This window comes from Myotis davidii, unplaced genomic scaffold (genome assembly GCF_000327345.1).
Source record: "Myotis davidii unplaced genomic scaffold, ASM32734v1 scaffold859, whole genome shotgun sequence".
In the NCBI taxonomy this organism is placed as follows: Eukaryota; Metazoa; Chordata; class Mammalia; order Chiroptera; family Vespertilionidae; genus Myotis; species Myotis davidii.
The window spans coordinates 142,278-147,012 of NW_006290029.1; positions in this window are offsets into that span (position 1 = coordinate 142,278).

Sequence of the window (4,735 nt, forward strand, 5' to 3'; positions counted from 1 at the left end):
GTTCCCTATTTCTTTTTACTTCTATTTCTCTGTTAATTTGTACATTGATGACAATTTTAGTGACTTGTTTGGGTTGCTTTTTCTTATATTTTGTGTATTGCATCGGTTGTTGGTTTGTGGTTAATATAAGATCTCTCTATATAAAACCCTAATATGCAAATAGACCAAATGGCAAAACAACCAAACAACTGGTTGCTATTATATGTGCTGACCACCAGGGGGCTCCACAGTACATGGTGGTCGTTGGCCATGGCGGGATGGTGGAACAGCTGAGTCAGGGTGTCAGACAAAGGCGGGGTGCTGGTTGTTGTCATTGGGGCAAACCTCTAGTGGTTACTGAAAATTCTTTGCTCGCATGTGCCACAGTCCCACCCAGCACTCTCACCTGCTGCTGGCACCAGAGCCACCGCTCCCACCTGCTACCGGTGCCTGGCATTGGCCCTGATTGCTCGGTGTCATAAGCAGGTGAGAGTGGCGGCTGCCGGCCCCAATTGCCCCTCAGGTCTTTTCCACCTTCCCCTGCTCCTGAGGGGCGATTGGGGCAGTAGCCACTGCTTGCACCCACTATTGGCGACGGCCCTGCTTGCACCTGTTACTGGCACCAGAGCCACCTCTCACACCCACTGCTGGTGCTGGCCATGCTTGCACCAGAACCACCACTTGCATCCGCTGATGGTGCCCAGCGCCAGTCCCAATCACTAGATGCCATTAGCAGATGCAAGCGGCGGCTGCCAGCCCTGATTGCCCCTGAGGGCTTCTCCATCTCCTTGGGTCGTGAGGGGTGGGTGATCAGGGCAGCAGCCACCACTTGCACCCGCTGCTGGTGCCAGCCCTAATCACTCTCGCCATCAGTGGGTGTGAGTGGGGTCAGTGCAGTCAGCACATGGGAGTGGCGGTGGCGGGAGCAGAGGTGCCAGCAGAGAGGGAACTGGTGACTATGGCAGAAGGGGCTGGGCAGGGGTGCAGAGGATGGGCCGAGACCCACCCCTGTGCCCACTGCAGCTTCGTGGCCCACAGTTCCTTTCAAGGTGTACAAATTCATACACTGGGCTCCTAGTTCATATATAGCAAGCTATATTTGTAGCAGTTTAACTTAAGTTCATGGTCACTTAAGTTGGAAAGCATTATAATTTACTACATTTTTTGTTTTGCTCACTACCCCATGTTTATGTTTCTGACATAATTTTACACTTCTCTTAGACATGTGTGTTTGCGTGTATCCCTTAATTTACTTTTTATTACTTTTATCTTTTAACCATCAGACTAGCTTTATAATTGGTTGATCCATTTCATTTACTAAACATTTGCCTCTATATATCTTTTAGTTTTAGTTTTGGCCTTTTATTTTCCACTTAAAGAAGTCCATTTAACCTTTCTTTTAATGCTGGTATGGTGGTGATGAACTTTTTAAGCTTTTGTTTGGGAAATGCTTTATCTCCCTTTCTGTTCTGAATATAATTTTGCTGGGTAAAATGTTCTTGGTTGTAGGTTTTTCTCTTTTATTACTTTAAATATTTTATGCCATGCTCTTCTAGCCTGCAAAATGTATGCTGAAATATTAGCTAACAGTCTTATGGGGCAATCTCTTATATGTTACTAGCTGTTTTTCCCTTACTGCTTTTAAGATTCTTTCTTTATCTTTAACTTTTGTCATTTTAATTATGGTGTGTCTCATTATGGGCCTCTTTTGGTTAAACTCTCTGGACTTGGATATCTGTTTTCTTCCCCAGGTTGAGGAAGTTTTCAACCATTATTTCTTCAAATAGGTTTTTTCTTGTCCCTTTTCCTCTCTTTTCTTCATCTGGGACTGCTGTGAATGGAATGTTGGTATGTTTGATGTCCCAGAGTTTCCATAATCTATCCTCATTTTTTGAGCTATTATAATATTTTACCTATCTTAATTATTTTATTACTTAGTTGTTGTTGTTGTTCTGATTGGATGACTTCTACTACCTTGTCTTCCAGCTTGCTGACTTGCTCTTCTGTATCAACTATTTGTTGTTGATTTTCTCTAGAGTATTTTTCATTACATTTATTGTATTCTTCAGTTCTGATTTGTTCTGTTTTATATTTTCTACCTCTTTATTTAAATTCTTACTAAGTTCTTCTATTCTTCTTCCTTCTTCCAAGTTTACTGAGCATCCTTATAAGTAGTATTTTGAACTTTCTATCTGGTAGATTGCTAGACTTCATTTTGTTTAGCTGTTCCTTGCCCCCCCACCCCCCAATTCCTTCTTTTGGAAGATATTTCTCTGTCTCATCATTTTGGCTTTCTCTCTGTGTTTGTTTATATGAATCAGTTGGTATAGCAACCTTTCACGGTCTAAAAGAGTAGCTTTGTGTGGGAGCTTCCCTTTTGTAGACTGCCTGTGTTAGGTGTGTTTGGCAGGCCAGCTGGAGATGAAGCTACAATGGATATGGGCTATGGGATGTCCCAGGGACAAGACTTGCTGGAGTTGCCTGACATGCTGTCTGGGCTTTCTCTGCCTGTGGGGAGTCCTGCACTCAAACCTCACTGGGAATGCCCTGGAAGGTAGGCTTGAAGTATACTTAGAATAGGCCTGAGCCTTAAGAAATCGCAGTGGCAGCTCTGGGTTCCAAAATGACAGCAGAGCAAGTGGAAGCTACACTGACACTCTCCCAGGCCCAAACTGGAATTACAACTAAAATAAAGACCATCCTGAATAATAAACTGAAGATTAGCCGGAGAGAACCCTGATAACCAAGGATGGAAAGTAGAGACTGCATAGAGATTGGTAGGAAGTGTGGAGGCATGAGATGGCTGGCCAGGCTCTCCCAGACAGCAGCTAAAGGTCCAGAGTGATATCTCTGTTGTGGGGTGTTCGCATTGGGAACTCTGGGGTCTGAACTCCCAGCTGGACTTCCCAACCCAGAATACCCAAACTGAGAAAGGTGCCCACATATCATCTGGCTGTGTAAAGCAGCAGGGTTCCTGTCTGCTAAGGAGAGATGGCTAGAAATGCAGGCACTCTCTTAAAGGGCCAACACACAAAATCTCATGTGCAGCCACTCACCTTGGGTTCTGGAAGAAGGAGGACAAAGTGGAGTAGAACTATATGAGAAGAATTTAGGGTTGGAGTCTCTGGAGTTAGACCTCAAAAGGCAGCCACCCCAGTTTCCTGTGTTGAATCATTTCCTCATGCTACAGAAGTTGTCTTTCTCAGGAAGAACTTTACCATCCAGGCAGCTTTAGCCTGAGGGGTAGGGAGTGAGAGGAAGCAATTTCCCCATGCTGTGGAGTTTACAAATTCTGCGGTCTATAGCCTGAGGCTCAATAAGACCCTGTGAATAAACTTCAGACTTCAGGCAGAGGTTTCTCTCTGGAATTTGTGCTCTTTGCCTGATCTGTTTCTGGATCTGGCCTTACTAAAGGCAGATGTTGGTGCACATCTTGGTCCTTTCCAAAGGAACCCAGCCCCAGCAGAGGGATCCACAAACTGTGGATTGATGATAGCTTCAAATGGTACTTAGGGCCAGAAACAAACAGTATCTGAAATTGTCCTGCACCAGAGACTGGGAATTGTAGCATATCTACCTAATACATAGACACAAACCCAAACAGGCAGCCAAAATGAAGAGACCAAAAACAAAACAAAACAAAACAAGCCCCAAAGTAAAGAAGGGAATTCTCCAGAATAAGAGCTAAATGAAATGGAGATAAGAAATTTATCAGATGTAGAGTTCAGAATAATCATTACAAGAACACTCAATAGCACGAGGAAAGATATAGAAATTACAAAAAACGACCAGTTGAAAATGAAGGATGACATAACAGTAGTAAAAAACACATTGGAAAGAATGAACAGTAGATTAGGGGAAGCTGAGGAATGGACCAGTGAATTAGACAGGGTATAAAAAAATCACTCAATCAGAGAACAAAAACAAAAACAAAACAACAAACAAACAAACCAATTACTTTGTTCTTCTTTCTCAAGATTGCTGCAACTATTAGGGGTAAGTTTTGGTTCCATATAAATTTTAGGAGTGTTTGTTCTAGGTATATGAAATATGCTATTGGTATTTTAATAGGAATTGCATTGAATCTAAAGATTGCTTTGGGTAGTATGGACATTTTAATGATGTTGATTCTATCAATTCATGAATATGGTATATTCTTCCACTTGTTTATATCTTCCTTTATCTCTTCCTCTCTCTCTCTCTCTCTCAATGTCCTATAGTTTTCAGAGTACAGGACTTTTCCCTCCTTGGTTAAGTTTATTTTTAAGTATCATAATTTTTTTTGTTGCAATGTTAAATGGGATTGTTTTTTTAGTTTCTCTTTTTGAAAGTTCACTATTGGTGTGGTATAAATTTTTGGGTGTTAATTTTGTATCCTGCTATGTTCCCGAATTCATCTATTAAACCTAATAGTTTTTTGATCGAGTCTTTAGGGTTTTCTATGTACAGAATCATGTCATCTGTGAATAATGAGAGTTTTATTTTCTCCTTTCCAATTTGGATACCTTTTATTTCTTCTTCTTATCTGATCACAATGGCTAGTACTTCCAGTACCATGTCGAACAGGAGTGGTGAGAGTTTGAAGCAGAGAGAGTCTCTTCAATAATGGTTTTGGGAAAATTGAGCAGGTAAATGCAAAAAAAAAAAATGAAACTAGACCACCAACTTACACCATATACAAGAATAAATTCAAAATGTATAAAAGACTTAAATGTAAGATGTGAAACCATAAAAATTCTAGAAGAAACCATAGGCA